The sequence below is a fragment of the Prionailurus viverrinus genome, chromosome B4, assembly GCF_022837055.1.
Source record: "Prionailurus viverrinus isolate Anna chromosome B4, UM_Priviv_1.0, whole genome shotgun sequence".
Taxonomy (NCBI): domain Eukaryota; kingdom Metazoa; phylum Chordata; class Mammalia; order Carnivora; family Felidae; genus Prionailurus; species Prionailurus viverrinus.
Genome location: NC_062567.1, coordinates 57,824,194 through 57,840,651, shown reverse-complemented (window position 1 = coordinate 57,840,651; position 16,458 = coordinate 57,824,194). Strand labels below are relative to the sequence as shown.

General features: G+C 39.3%; 1 protein-coding gene across 4 annotated transcripts in view; it reads right to left on the bottom strand.

Moving 5' to 3' along the window:
* The window catches only part of PPFIBP1 (PPFIA binding protein 1), a 175,851-nt gene that overhangs the window by 112,582 nt on the left and 46,811 nt on the right, over positions 1-16,458 (bottom strand). For 2 of the 4 annotated variants that reach the window (XM_047864974.1, XM_047864975.1), the window contains one exon: positions 7,053-7,147. The gene's annotated coding sequence lies outside the window, so the exon portion shown is untranslated. Of the gene's footprint in view, positions 1-7,052; positions 7,148-10,603; positions 10,625-16,458 lie in introns of those variants that run through there. The other 2 variants (XM_047864976.1, XM_047864977.1) reach the window with 2 other exon arrangements.

Sequence of the window (16,458 nt, the reverse complement as noted above, 5' to 3'; positions counted from 1 at the left end):
CTGGAAACTAGCTTCCCTGCTCCAGGAATTCCTTGCATTAGAACCAGAAGCATTAATGGACAGAGTTCCATCCTGTGTCTGTCTCTACCCCCCAAGGTTGACATCAAGTTTATTTGTTAAACAAAACAGTCATCCAAGTTCAGACCTATTGAAAAGCTTCCAACCAAGATGAGAGGCCACGGCCAGGAGGAGGAACAGCTAATCAGAAATCAAGGGCAGGAAAAGCTGGACCCAAAATAAATATAGTACAAAATGCCCAGAATAGCCCAGAAAGACAGCTGATGACCTTTTCGTCTAAAATCTCTTAATATCCCAGTATCAAATAGCCACGTACCTAAAACCAAGCACATAATGACTACCATGAAGGTAAGGAATAAAGTGAAAACAAATATAAAATAAGAAAAGCTGATGGTACAGTGACAACTCGTGTTTTGAAAGACAAACTAAAACACAGACGACAAATATAATTATTGCATGGTACTGAGGAGTCCGTCATTGGCGAGGGATTATACCGGAGTTTGAGGTAATAGCAAGTTGTTGAAGCTATCTCAAGCTCTGAGAGCTACCATAATTTCTTAAGAGACAGCATGTATTATGTTTTGCCTAAAGACTAAATGGGTCCTGCTACAGTGGCTGTAAATTACCACACCCCTAATTTAAGTCTCCTCTAGGTTGAACAAGCTCTGGGCTGTGACTCGTCAGGGGGAAGGCAGCATTTGGGTATTCCAGGAACACGAAACACACCCTGGGGATGCAACCTCATTTCTTTGACTATGATGCACAAAGCCTCCAGCTACTGCTAAATAATAGATTTAAGAACGACTGAAATCCCTTCTCCCACTTCCTTGCCCGCTAAGCCATGGAGAGCCTTGGCTAATTGAAATTCTGATGCCAGAACCATGCATTTCAAAAAATGCCATAATATTAAACCATAGATCCACTAAATGAGATCCACTAAAATTCCCTTGGACCTTCTTCCTTCTTAAAAAACTGCTGAAACTATATGCCTAAAGTGCGGTCCGAAGTGCTAAGTTCTTCTAATTAAACAAACACATAGCACTTAAAAGCACCACCCATCCAGTTATAGAGCCAATGCATGTGCACACACACACACACCCTCCACATGATTTGGTTATTTATTTGCAAAATGTGTAAACATTTCCTTTCTCTCCAAGTTACACCCGTGCATATCTGTATTAAGAAGGGGAAAAAAAATCAGTCACTGACTGCCAATTTCCTAAAGGGGTGGGGAAAAAACAAAGCAACTGAGAATAAAGACTGCTAAGGCTTAGCAAATAGCTTCAAGCTACCCTCCAACTCCATTGCACCTCACACACAAAGGAAGCCTCTGCTTAAAGGAATAGTTCTAAAACCCCTACCACATCCCCCTTGGATTGTAAAGGAGATCCTAGATACTTGGTAAAAGAGGGAGAGATCACTAGAGGGGGAAAAAATGGAAATAAAAATCTTTTAATGGAAAGAAATTCATTTACATATTGTCTCAAGTTATAACGAACCAATAAAACACAAAACACATATGTGACACATGATTCCAAATAAGATTGCCAATCCCAAGCAGTATTTTGAGAATTACCCAGGAGGTAGAAAACATCAACCCCATATGATAAAGTGAACAAGACTACCAGGGTATGAAGAAAGAGAGCCCAAAGGGCCAGAGCTACGAGGGCTGCTTTTCTTTAGGGGCAACATCATCTCAGCGGCTACAAAATGCCTGTTCAGAAACCACTACATGACAAGGTGCAGCGATTATATAAGCAGCCTGAGTAATAAAGTGCACAGTCCCACGGCCTTCGTCAGCCTGAAGAAGACAGGGCAGTAACAAAGCCAGATGAGAGGCCCCACCTCATTCCTGTGCCTGGGTCCATCCAGCCTCCAAAGTGGCATAACCAGACAGCTTTCACCACCACCATCCCGTGACCTCAAGAACCATGAGCACAATGTAGAGAGAAGGGTGTTGCCTGGGCTCTGAGACAAATGATACTTCTTGTTTGCCAGTTGCCAGAACATCTAAATGCCGGAAAGTACAAACATCCCAAAGTTTTTGGTTTAATTCTTTCCTATAAGCCCTCCTGCATCAGCTGCATGTAGATACCCCTGGGTATAAGAGGATCGAGGTCGGAACTTAAAAGTAATAATTAAGTAGGGGCGCCTGGGTGGCTCAGTCGGATGAGTGTCCAACTCTTGATTTCAGCTCAGGTGTCAAGATCTCACAGTTCATGGGATCGACCCCCACATCGGCTTGGCTCCAACAATGCGGAGCCTGCTTGGGATTCTCTCTCTCTCTCTCTCTCTCTCTCTCTCGCTCTCTCTCGCTCTCTCTCTTCCTCCCCCACTCACACTCTTGTCTCTCTCAAAATAAATAAATAAACAAAAAAATAAGTAATAACACTATTTGGTACTTATTTTATTAATTTAATTAATCCAATATTTAATTTCTATGACAATTATTCAATGTTTTTTAGTAAATATTTGCTTTGACATCAGGAACAACAAAACAAACCCAATTTTGGGGGCAGGGTGACACTCCCAAAGATGTAATGTGGGAAGTGGGAATTTAAATAGAGATATGAGAGAAAGCCAAATACAGCTTTCATAATCTAGCCATGCCATATATTTAAATACATGTCTTATATATTTGTGTAGTTGATATATATATACACCCTTTCATGAATAGAGCATGTGTATTAGAGCTTGTTAAAGCAAATGCTGTGAAAATAAATGTAGATATACTCTTACAACCTTAAATCAGTTACCTCACTTTAGTCATTTAATGTTTTATCTGATATGGATAGTAACTATTTGGTGAACTTAGGTCATATCTTAAAACTGCTCCTTCATCTACTATCGTAAGTACCAACATATGTTGTCAAAGGATCCTCTGACTTGGAATGAACCTGTCAAAGAATCTAGCATTTAGAAAAATATAAATATTGGGGCGCTGGGGTGGCTCAGTCAGTTGAGCAACCGACTCTTGGTTTTGGCTCAGGTCAATGATCTCACACTGAGCTTAAGTCTGCTTAAGATTTTCTCTCTCCCTCTGCCCCTCTCCCCTGCTCGCATACTCTCCCTAAAAAAAAAAAAAAAAAAAAAACACTCCCAAACTAGGTATGACATTTAGAGGATTCACAGAACTCCCCTCTGCCTCAAAGTACCAATCTAAACCATTCCTGATTTTATAGATGAGGAAACAGAGGCCCATGGCAAATTATATACCAGAAGTGCCAAAGCTAGTACTAGAAAAATCAGAAGTAGAATTTCAGAGTTTTGGGTAAATTGTTCTCCTTGCTCAAATCACTCTAAAAGTTTTTTCAGAACACTAGAGTATTCATTTGTTTGATCATAATCTCGCCGAGGTCAGGGGCGTCTGAGTGGCTCAGCTGGCTGAGCGTCCGACTCTTGATTTCAGCTCAGGTCATGATCTCATGGCTTGTGAGTTCAAGCCCCACATCGGGCTCCACATTGACAGCGAGGGGCCTGCTTGGGCTTCTGTCTCTCTCCCTCTCTTTCTGTCCCTCCCCTGCTCAAGCTATTTCTCCCTCTCTCAAAATAAATAAACTTAAAACAAATTTTTTTTAATAAAAATAATCTCACCGAGGGCAAAATCAAGCTTAATCGATACCATATGTCTTAATAGCTAGTACAGAATCACTAATGGGTGAAAAGACGTGGCCAACCACAACCAGTTGGGAAGCATACCCTATACTGGGTGTGGTGGTATGTAGTAAGTCACCCACAGAGCCTCTCACCACAGTCCCCTGGTAAATAAGGACACCTTATTTACATTTGCAAAATGCCTGCCAAGAATTGAGAGTCCAACAAAAATTTGGATTTTCCTTTGTCCGAAATGACCCAACTTCCCCATGAATCTCAGCTCCACTGGCTTCTTCTTGAATTAACCGAGTAAAGGAGTTCCAACAACCAACAGTGTCTTCACTGACTCACCCTGGGGAGGGCCTGGCCAAGAACACATGGACAAATGTTTCCTTTCATCTTTCCTCTGATTTCAGTTTAAGGCGAGGCAAGTCGGAAAATACTTATTAGTGTTCACCATACTTAAAAAAGAAACTAGCTAGTCTTATGTTTTTAAAAAAATCACCTGAAAACTCTTATGAAGTCTCAGCTACTGAGTCAAACAGGCAACATCCATAAGAAGATTCCGAAAAATAGTAAGAATAATGGCTGTCATTTTTCGTACCAGTACAACACACCCAAATGCACACTGCAGACATTACGGCAGTAAACTGTCACAGCAAACCTATTAGGTAAGCACATTAATATCCCTACTTTACAGAGGAAAGAGCTAACCTGGGGAGATGGTCGGAAGAGGCAGGAGCTGTGACCTGAACACAGAATGGCCGCACGGCAAGACCCTCACGCCCACACCCCACATTTGTTTGAAAATACATTTGTTTCCTAGTTTGGTAATTCTATTGATTAAGTCCGGGTCGGCTCAAGATTCATACAGTAGGAACTGGTTTTTCAAAGCTTCCTCAAAACAAAATTAGACTTAAAAAGAAATTTGACCAACATTAGAATAAATTCGTTCAGAAAATGCTTTGAGAGCTCCTTCTGAGATTCAGCCTGCCTGCCTGCAACAATAATTCTTTTTTTTTTTAAGTTTATTTATTTTTGAGAAGAGGGGAGGGAAGTGGGGGGGGGGAGGGGCAGAGCGACATAATCCCAAGCAGCTTTCGCCCTGATGTGGGGCTCGATCCCATGAACCATGAGATCGTGACCTGAGCCAAGACCAAGAGTCAGAAGCTTAAGCGACTGAGCCACCCAGGCGCCCCTCATTATTTATTTCTTTATTCATCTCCCCAAACTCTTCAGTCTCACAATACAGATTCTTCCCCTGGGTTGTCAGTTTTTAAGGCCCTTGATCAGGTTGATGAGATCTCCTAATCATTTCTAGGGTAGCCTAGACATCTCTCTTTTCTGGATTTACTGCCTCTTCCCCTCTGTAACCATTTCCTGGACCCAATCAAAGCCCTTCTCTTCCAGAAGAGCAAGCCTTACCACACCACACACGTATCAAGGAAGGCTTCCACCTCGCCACACTCTCAATCTATAAGAGCAATATACAAAAGCATCTTTATCTGTTTCTGACTAGCATGTTTGGACCATCAGGCTGAGCCAGACAAATCACCTGGCTACCTAAAATCAACTTGTCTGCTTTCAAAGACATTTATTTAGTTCAACATCACTCCCCAGATCTGCAGAATCTAAATCACTGAGTAGTCTCTGAACAAAATACAAACACCAGAAGATATGTGCAAAAATATTCATCAAAGCACTATTCGTTATTCATCCAAACTGGATAGCACCTAAATGTCCAGCAACTTTAAAAGAGATATATAGGGGCTCCTGGGTGGCTCAGTCGGCTGGGCATCCGACTTCGGCTCAGGTCATGATCTTGCGGTCTGTGAGTTCGAGCCCCGCGTCGGGCTCTGTGCTGACAGCTCGGAGCCTGGAGCCTGTTTCAGATTCTGTGTCTCCCTCTCTCTCTGACCCTCCCCCATTCATGCTGTCTCTCCCTGTCTCAAAAATAAATAAACGTTAAATTAAAAAAAAAAAAAGAGAGATATAATTGAATACCATTAAGAGCAAGGAGAATGAAATAAAACAAACTTATGCAATACTGTAGAAGAATTTCACAAATACAGTAAGAAAAATAAGCCAGACACAAAAGAATATATAGGACATGATTCTATTCACACGAATTTTTTCAACAGGCAAACTTATCAATGGCATTAGAAATCATGGAATCAGTTACCTCCAGGAACATTAGAAGAGGAGGGTTCTGGGGTGCCGGCAATTTTCTGTTATTCTGGGTGCTGTTGCAAAGGTGTGTCCATTTTGTGACAATTATTCCCTCAAGCCATCCACTTATGATTTGTGCACTTTCCTTCATAATTTATTTCCATAAAGAGCTGACTGAAAGAGACCCCAGAGAACGTCTGGTCTGCTCTCCTCAGTTGGCATAAATAAAAGTAACTGTTTCCCATGTATGTTAACTATCTCAAGGACACACAGGAAATCCATGGAAGGTCTGGGACTGGACATTTTATCTCTTAACTCCCCATCTAGGTACCAAAGCTACCTCTCAAAAGTGGGAGGATATTGCTCTAATTTCCTTCCTTGTGACTATGGCCAAACTTTAGAAGCATTAGGCTCATATTCCTGTTAAGAATACAACCCAGAAGGTTCTAGTCTCCTACCAAAAGCAGTGCCAAGAAGAGCATTTTAAACACCACTTACATAGGATATGGCCAATCAAAAAATGTCAGCACCAAATTCACACAGTGGGTTTTGCCACTTAACAGTTGTGTACCGGTCAGCAAACTCCCTACCCTTCTCTGAACCTTAGTATCCTCATGCAGATCACTGAAATGTTAACTCCAACCTTGCAAGATTGCCATGCCAATATAAGGTCATAGTATCAGAGCAGTGCCTGGAACGTTGCAAACACTTGAAAAAGTATTTGTTAAATGAATACTGATTGAATTGAATGAATCAAGTACCTATCACTTGGAAGATGCTCAACAAATAGCTAAGTATTATTATTACTGAACAAGTATAACGGGGAGGAAGAGAGTAAATAAGCTTATGTGAAAACACCTCATGTTTCTAAACGTACAGGGTCATTAAGGGGTTGACCCAATTCCCACTGGCTTCAATACAACACTGAGATGGTCTGTGGGACAAAGAGCCATCAAGGATTGAGAAGAGGGTGGTGCTTTTTCTGTGCTAGCAGGTCTGTGTTTTTCTTCTCGCTGCCAACCAGATTTGCTCACTGACTGCCATAACACATCTAAATTCTACAGTCACCTATGTTAGTCATAGCACTTTTAGAATTGAAAAACTTTTCCAGAGGGGGGTGGGTCATCAATTGTCACAGACTTAATGAGTAGACGGACACAGTCGAGTAACTTTACTACTGGGAAAAAATTTACACACTCAATATACAGAAAGGTAATTACAGGCTTTACAAGTGTTGGAAATAAACAATGCAGAGGAGAGAGTTTACTCACATTTTTAAAAGCAAGTTTAATAGTGATTTTTTTTCTTCAGCTCTTCAAATTTTCCATGTACTTCTTAGCAAACTGATCCATAAAATTCTTCTATACTGAAAAGAAACAAATATAAAAAAGATAAAATTAATTTCAAATTATAGCACACCAGAAAAAAATATAGCCTATAGATGGTCAAGTATTGTATAAGCAAAGAGCATCAAACTAGATAACACATGTGTAATTAAAAACATGAAAATGTGTTAAGGACCAACAGATTTAACTAACTTCCTTCCAGTTCTTTCTTTGCTTCCTCCCCCTTTTTTCCTCCCCTTGCCCCCAGCATTCCCTTCTCCTTCTTCCTTACTTCCCCAGTTGCTGGACAACCTCAAATATTCCTTGAAGCCTGAGTTTCAGCAGAAAACCACCATCATTCATTTTTATAGCACAAAGTATCTGGCACATGTTAGGTACTCTATGAATGTTTGTTGAGTAAATGAACAAATCAAAACTTGACAATATTTGGTGGCTAAGGTTAAAAAAAAAAAAGGAAATTATTTTCTTGTCCAACAAGACCAACCAATATGCAGACAATATGGCAGAAACATATATACCGTTTTCTAGGCTTGCAATTAGACTTGACTGATTTCCTTACCTCCTGTAAATAACAAATACTTAGAAAAAAAATTTCCAGTACTATATGTATGGGCATGTATATCCTCACCATTACAGTAATAACATATTTTGGTCGTTAAGGAATATTTAGGAATAGAAGTTCCTTTAGAGGTGCTCACTACTCAAATGAGAAAGCAAAAGTATCTCCAAGTTAAATACCAGATATGTTACCTTACATGTGTTTCTCAAATCTATATATAGTCAGAGCCGGTCCCGGATAAAATTATGAAGGAGCAGTGTGGTTCCTTCCTTCTTTAATCTGTCCTTTTGAGGAGCCAGTGACCCCAGATGTTTAAGGAAGGAAGGAAAGAATAGGATCAGATCTGTGGCTCAAACAGCTTAACGCATATCCTTCCTAAGGACATTTGCATTTGAAAAAGACCTTCAAAAGAGGCAGGTGCTTAACACGGAAATAAAATGCATTACTGACAACAGAATTTCAGGTATGAATGGGGGATAGTGGCTGTCTTAAAGAAATCTCTCCACTCAGGTAAGCATCTGCCCATTCTGTCTCCCCTACAGCTGGCTTCATGTATGACCCACACAGACACACCAATCCAGGTGAATTTTAAGCGATTAATGATGCACGCATAAACCAGCCTAATTTTAAGACTAGTCTGTGCTCCAAAAGTAAACAGTTGTATTAGTCAACAGCTTTCCACATGAGTGTTTAGGAACCCTACTCCATAGGTGCTTCTGAGAAAGGCAGGAGTGAGCGACGTGTGGCAGCAAGTACAGCAGCTTCTCTCTTGTCTGTTGTAGACTTAGATCCAAGATTGGGGTTAGGGAAGGGGTTTCCTTGAGAGCTCATGAAAGGGCTGAAATTGATGATTACAATAGCAACTAGCACAGAAAATCCCAATGAGTTCATAACCGAACAGATATAAAATCATCATCACACCAAAATCCTGTTAGAAAACACCACTTCTAACAGGGCCTTTGTGGGGGAATGTGAGTTCTACGCGGGGTCCCAGAGCCCAGGTCAACCCAGGTCTGAGCAGGCAAGAGCCTCGCCTGTGCTTTCAAGTCCCGCCCTGCAACCAACAGCAGAAGGAAGGGATCAACAGTGAGGGACAAGACTACAGTGGGGACAACCTGAGGATGTTCCAGAGGTGGGGAAAGAGAGGCCTCCAGCAGGGAGGAAGACACAGAGGGTTTCTGTGAGTCAGCTACGTCCCCAGGCCCCTTCCCAATCCCCATGAGCCTCGTTGCTAGAAATTACACGTGCAAGGTTTAGACTTCACCATAGGTCAGGGCCTATCAGGTACAAATGAGGACAGAAAAATCAGTGGAACAGGTTTAAAGAGAAGAAAAAAATACATACCTATATTCTGTAAGACCCAATTCAAAACATATAAAATAAAATAATTTTAAAGAGAATTGTAAGAAAGTGTTCCCTGAACTTGCTCCAGACGATTCTATTCAATTGAGAAGCACTGAGTATTTTCAATCCCTCCCTCTGCACAGAGCTCTGATTATTTGGCCCAACCAAGACTGAATACATAAAAACATTTATAAACATGAACCATTGGGTTTTTTGAGTTTCCATTATGAGCCTTGTTTTAAGTAAGTCAAAGATGTCCTTTGTTACACAGTTTTGATCGAATGCAAGAGAATGTAGTCATTTCCTCAGAAACAGACCTAAGTTATAAATATGAACTAACCAACAAAGCCACTCACAAAAAAGGTTCACTGACAAGTTTAATTTAAAAAGAACACTTTATTAAACTGAAAAGCCAGAAAAACATCCAAACCCATGCAAACAACATTCCTAGCAGAAAAACCTGTTGTGTAATGACAAGGATAATTACAAATAGCATGTTATCTGACTCACATATTTTTCCTACACAGAAATTACAAAAAAAAAAAAAAAAAGACAAAAAACCAAACAACAGTCTGTATTTGTGTTCTTTTAATAAAACAACCCTTATCATCCTGCCCAAATCACAGATTTCAAATTCTAAGAAAAATCCTCCAGGCCATTACATCAGCAACTTCTATACATCTCTTTGAGATGGGAAAACACATTTATTACTATTGGTGACTTTCTAAATCCTTTAGATCTTCTCAAGCATGACCATCACAACTGAGAATAACATATTAAACATAATCATTTGGAGGCGAAGTTATTGTTTATTATAACAATACCTGGGTTGTAGTTTGAGGTGTTAGGGTTCAGAGCCTACAGCCAAGAAAGAATTCTTGAGATTCGGTGCAAAAAGGTAATTTTATTAAAGCACAGGGACAGAACCCATGGGCAGAAAGAGCTGCACTGGAATTGGGTCAGGTGACTGGTTATATAGCTTCAAGTTGGGAGGGGGTAAGCCTCCTCCAAAGAATTTGGAAACAAGGTTTCCAGGACCTTGAGGGGGCTAGCTATTGCTTGGAAAAGGTCATTTACTACTGTTTAGTAAAAACTCAGTCCCTTTGATTACTCAAAAGGTCTCATCTGAGGGCCTTCAGATGTATATCAGGGGGCCATAAGCTTGCAGTAAGACTGCCAACATATATGGGGAGGGGGAGGGGAAGGCGGGCAGACATAAAAGAAGTTTCCAAAGGATTTTTTTATATGTTCAAGTAGACAGACTTACAGGATGCTGAGGGTCAGGATAATGTTAAGTTCAGATTCCCTTTTGCCCCTAGCAAAGTGTCATCAAGGTACCCGAGCTTGCAGAGGAATGTCACTCTGCCTGTCTCAAGAACTTGTCAATGGGCTGTAGGGAAATTTGTTTTTTCTTCTGCCTTCCTTTCCCACAGCAATACCTATTTCATAGATTAAAACTAAATGGAATGCAAAGTCTCTATTCAGGTATAACTTAAGCATCTGAAGCACAGGTCTACACAAACAGTCTGCAACCTGTTTTTATAAATAAAGTTTTACTGGAACACAGCCATACCTTATCAATTACAGCTTCTGCAAGACACAATGACAGAGCTGAGTAGTTGTAGAAGAGACTGTAAGTCCTGCAAAGTATAAAATACTTATTAACTGATCTGTCCCTTTAAGAAAAAATTTCCTGACCTCTGGTCTCTATATCAGTATAGTACAGTCGACCAGTTAAATACACTCAGTTGACTAAATCTTGAAATAAGAAACACTAATCCTGGTTTAACCATCTTGCTAGATAACTACCTAAGTCACTTGACCTTTAGCTGCTTTAATTTTCTCATTTACAATAATAGATAATATTTATTGGGAATTTATGTACTAGGGACCACTCTAAAGGCTTTACTTTTAGTAAATGAACAATGAATTCATTCATTTAATTCTGGAAAAAATGCTCAAAGTAAATGATTATCTCCATATTACAGATGAGGAAACTGAGGTAGGGGAGTTAAATAATTTGCCCAAAGTCACATTGCTATTGAGTGGAAAAATCAGGATCAGAACTTGGGCAATTTGGGTACAGAGCTGGTATTATTAATCTCTGTGCTATACTGATAATAATTTTTAAAGTTACAGATAATAAAAAGAAATCTCAACAGGTTTGTAGGTTAGAAATGTTAGGAAAAGGCAGTAAAGTATACCTCTGCACAGTTTAGGATAAGGTACCTAAAATAAGGTACTTATTTACATACATCATATATATATCAGATATATATCAGATATACATACATCATATGATGTACATACATCATATGTATATATCAGTATACATACATCATATATATATATCAGATATATATCAGATATATATATATCAGATATATCAGGTATATATCAGATATATCTGATATATATCACATATATATCATAAATATATATATCATACATACATATATCATAAATATATATATTTATATAAAGGACTTCCACAGACTTGCAAGAATCTTCTAAGATTAGGCTTACCGTGGGGGTATGGGGAATATAAAAATCCAAAATACTTTTTTTTTTTTTTAACCAAGGTAATCAAAGAACCAAACTGACCAATGCCTATCTTCCCCTTGGTAAGCTAAGGCCTGTCTAGACACTTTAGGACTTTCAAAAAGACTTCTGAATAAAGACTTACCAGGGACCCTAAATCTTCCAAATTTGTTCCCATCTAGTCTCATCCTGTGCTTGGTTTCCCAAGTCTTGGGAAAAGGCAGAGCAAACATCCACAGAAATTATGGAAAGACTTCTTCACAGCCTGGCAAGAACAACTGTGTCCAGATACCAATCGCTGCATGGATCAGGAAGACGTCCCCTAGTGAATCATCCCCACCACTTCCTGAAGTTCACCAGGATGTCTGGAGGAAATGTGTCACCTAAATGTAACCCAGTGCTCTTTTGTACTGAAAGACAGGTTTACACAATCCAAATAAAACAAAGGGAAAATATATGTACTGCCAAGTTACTCATCACCAACTTCACATTTAGATAGAGATGGTCATAGCCATCTTTTCAGTCAGGCTAGTCTTTCATTGGCTCACAGTGTCTACGGAGTCAAGACCAAATCCTTGACTTTGACATTCAAGACCTTTCTCATCTTATCCTTTAGCTACTTTTCAAATCTTACCCCCTTTTATTTTCAGTCTTTCATGTAACAAGGATAGCCTGTTTCTCCCTCTCACATCACCTCTATTCCTGCTTCTGAGCCATACTCACTCTGTACTCCATTTTCTCTTCTATTATCAACACCACATCCACGGCAAAGGCCAAATCTCTGTGCTCAATATTGTGGGATATAATTTGTACTTCATGTGAGTACTGGATCCCCAGAATCCCAGGGGAAAGAGGTACTCAAAAGACTAAAGTAAAGCTGTATATTAAAGGTGTGAAAGTGCTACAGGACATAGATTACAGGATCCAAAATGACTTTACAGAGAGCCTAAAGTTGCAGGGGTACCCAAATGGGATAAAGGTTTACACCATGCACTTCAGAGCTGTTTAGGCCTATGTCCAAAATCCTGGCTCCCTGTGACTGGAAACAGAGTGCAGGCGTTACAATCAAACAAGTTAGTTTGATGCCTAACCATGCTCAAAACCGTATTTGTAGCCAATTCTCCTGTCTTGCTCAATCAAATCTCTCGTATTCTCCTTTTCTCACTGCCAACGGGATTGAGTGTTTCGACCTATTCATTCATTTGGGCATTTAATCACATATTGATTTTCACTGTTTAAATATTCCAGAAGTGCATTTTGCCTCCTCAAGAAGACTTTGTTATCAAAGAATGGATTCTTTCAAATAGACCCTTGGCATTTTCAAATTTTAGGTTCAAGGTCCCTGACAAGTAGTACTAGCTTAGCTGAGAAGCAATTTAAATCATAAGGGTGGGCTGTCTGGGTAGTTACATAGGGCCAGTCAACCATAAACATCCGTATTCCAGCACGGCTTTGTGTTCTGCCTATAAAGTAACTCATATGAACAGACTTAAAACTTATTTCTTTCTGGGATGCTCAGAAAAAAAAGCTCAAGGCTAGGGCTAATGATAGAAGTAAAGATCAAGTTAAGCGGTACAAGAAAGGGAAGGCTCTTAGCCAAAAAAATAGACACTAAAGAGTTGAAGAAATTACATGTTGTAGTATATTTGCAAATCTGAGGTTGGACAAATGGCTTGGAATCCATCCTTATGCTCTAAAAGGGTTCAGTGTACATCATACAGTGTTCTCACAATACCGAGCACCACGCGGTAAATACTAGCTGAGTGGATAATCTGATAATCTCTGATGTGCCAAAATCTTCAGTGAACCCATTTTCTAAGCCAACATCAAATTCAATGTAGTCAGATTTCCAGTAGGGTTCCAAGATCTCAGTATTTGCAGTGTGTACTGCCTTATTACATCAAATAAAGCCCACATGGTTTTAAATTAACATGTTGCTTCACAATCATATTTGTAGCGTTTAGTAATGGCTTGCCTTTTTTTTTTTTTATTTTAACATTTTCATGCACAGCTTTCTTGGCCAACGCTGGCAAATTATTTTTTTGCTTCCCACAGAAAGATTCTAACTCAAAGATTCTAAGCAATTTTGGAATTCAAAAGTTGTTATTCTTTGAAAGTTTTGACTGAATTGATTGAAATAACTAAGGCCTGCCATGAAGTTTTATATAAAAATAAACATGCACAGTTGCTTGTGACATGAGACGGTGGGGCGAGTGTGAAGGAATGAACATGGCTCAGTTTCCTAACACACCAACTGTCCTTTGTTGCAAACACTTTTTCATACAAAAACTATCATGGGCTGAAGTTAAATTTTACATAACAATATATTCCAACTTTACATAACAAATATTATGGGCTATAATGTGAATTTTACCCAACAATGTATTTTAAACAGTTGACTTCAATTAAATTTTGGGCAGGAAGTTTAGAGTAGACATTCCCATTACTTACACATTTCTTGGAGCATAAGCATAGTTTTATAGAAATCAGAGATTGCTGATTATAGTCAGTCATGTCCTCAGTGGGAAAAATATTCTATAAATGTTCTGAAATATGTTCTATCCCTATTGAAGGTGTAGGAGAAACAACTGCACGGCCCTAAAATCTCGGCCCCCACACCCAAGAAATGTTATACAACCAAGTACTTCTACCTATATCATTAACTAACGTGTTACCGCAAATATCACTCAAAAAATCACTCTGATCCCACAAGCATTCTTAAAGAGCATTCTGAACTAATGTGAATTTGTATAGTAATTGTTTGAATACAAACAATGACTCCAGTCCATTGGTATATAACACGTTATCATGGCAGTAGAACTCTGTGAACCAACATACCCCAGGGCGCTCATCATAGCTCTGGAAAGTAGGCTGGCCTCTAATGAACTCTGTCACTGCTGACCCAGCAGAACAGTAAGGACTCTTTCCCTTAAATTGCCCCACGCAGAATCAATCTATTTTCATTGTCAGACTAGGGCCATGATCTCTGCATCACATGTATTTTAGAAATACATGTGGGTTGACCAACATGTCCTAAGAATTAAGCTAGTGAATTATAAGAAATTATTAAAAGAAAAAAACCTCTCTCTTGGCCTGTTTTCTTATTGTAACAGAGCCACATTGGAAGACGCTTTTTTCCAGGGTAGAATGGCACTGGCAATGGTTTACAAAAGCCCGAAAAGTCTTTTAGCCTTTGACCTAGCGTGTCATATTATTTAAGCTAAAGTAAATAAATAGGGCAAATGAGCAAATAATTTATATATATAATATTCACAATATTATTTATAAGAAAAAAATGGCAACCATTTAAATGTCTAACAATAGTGCCACTGAGGTACATCCATCAAACAGACTATTAAGCAGGCCAAAGTTGTAGAGGTGATTACCAATGGTTAATGACACAGGACATTCATGATGTATTAGTTGATCCATTTTTTGTAAACATATACATTAAACGTCAGGAAGGATACTGTCTATGGTTTTCAACACCTTCTCCTTCATCACTGAGCCTACAGTAGTCTACAAGTCCATATCTTTAGACAGGGGTGAGGTGTGTGGGATAAAGAGAGAGGTACACACGTTTTTTCAAAACTTCCCCCATGCCCAGGGTCCCTGCTGGGTCTTCTGCCTTTCTCTGGATACATGATCATACTCCAACCTGCTCACAGTGGTATTCTCTGCATGGCAGAATTTCAGATGAATGTGATTTTATTTTCCTGTTTGCTTATCTATATTTTATAATTTTTTTAATTTTTTTAACGTTTTATTTATTTTTGAGAGAGACAGAGTGCGAGTGGGGGAGGGGCAGAGAGAGAAGGAGTCACAGAATCTGAAGCAGGCTCCAGGCTCCAAGCTGTCAGCACAGAGCCCGACGCGGGGCTCGAACCCACGAACCGTGAGATCATGACCTGAGCTGAAGTCGGACGCTTAACCGACAGAGCCACCCAGGCGCCCCTATATTTTATAATTTTACAATAAAGAGTATTTCTGCCAAAGGGAGCATGATGACTAACAGTGTAGAATAAGGGACAGATCAGCCTGGGTTTAAATTTTTGGCTACATGATCAAATTACTTAACCTAAGTTTCCCATTTGACAAATGGGCAAAATAATATTACAGCAGTCTTTTTATTAGAGAAGTTAATAGAAACTCCATATTGGATAAAGGAAATGATTATTATGTACTATATAATACAAATTTAAGTGTTTACACCTTACAGAAAAAAATAAATCCAAACCCCAGTCTCACGGGGAAAAAAAATATCAACAAAAACATGGGAAAAATTTTATTTGCAATGGTAACAAAAATGCCTATTTAGCAGCCCCAAGTTACCATTTTACATATACCAAACAAAAATGCCCAATGCTCAGTTTCAATGCTGTAGTGAAACTGCTGGTCATTCATTGTTAGCAGCACTATATTTAATATGAATCTTTTAGGAAAGCATTTAGGCTCTATTGTAGTAAGAGTCAGTAATTCCTCCAACAAATTTATCTGCAGGAAATATGTGCCTAAAGCAAAAAGTAATATGCAAAAAGATGTTCATAACAGAATCCTACATAACAGTAAGTAACTGGAAATATTTGAATATCCACTGTTAAAGGGACAATAAACGTCATACTGAAGACCATGGAGAAACAAAATACACCTTCAAGTGAAAACAACAGAATTCAAAATATCTATACTCTACCCCTATATAAAACATTTAGACCTGAGCACAAGAATAACTGAGGTGATGGAGGTGCGTGGGGAATAGGGAGGAGAGGCTTCTAGACTGAGGGGCAGTGAGTACAAAAGCGGAGTTATAGCTCAACATGGCGCCCTCAACAGTTGGATCAGAAGACATGGTCAGTGGGCCATGCCAACTATGTCCATTGCACGGTAGAT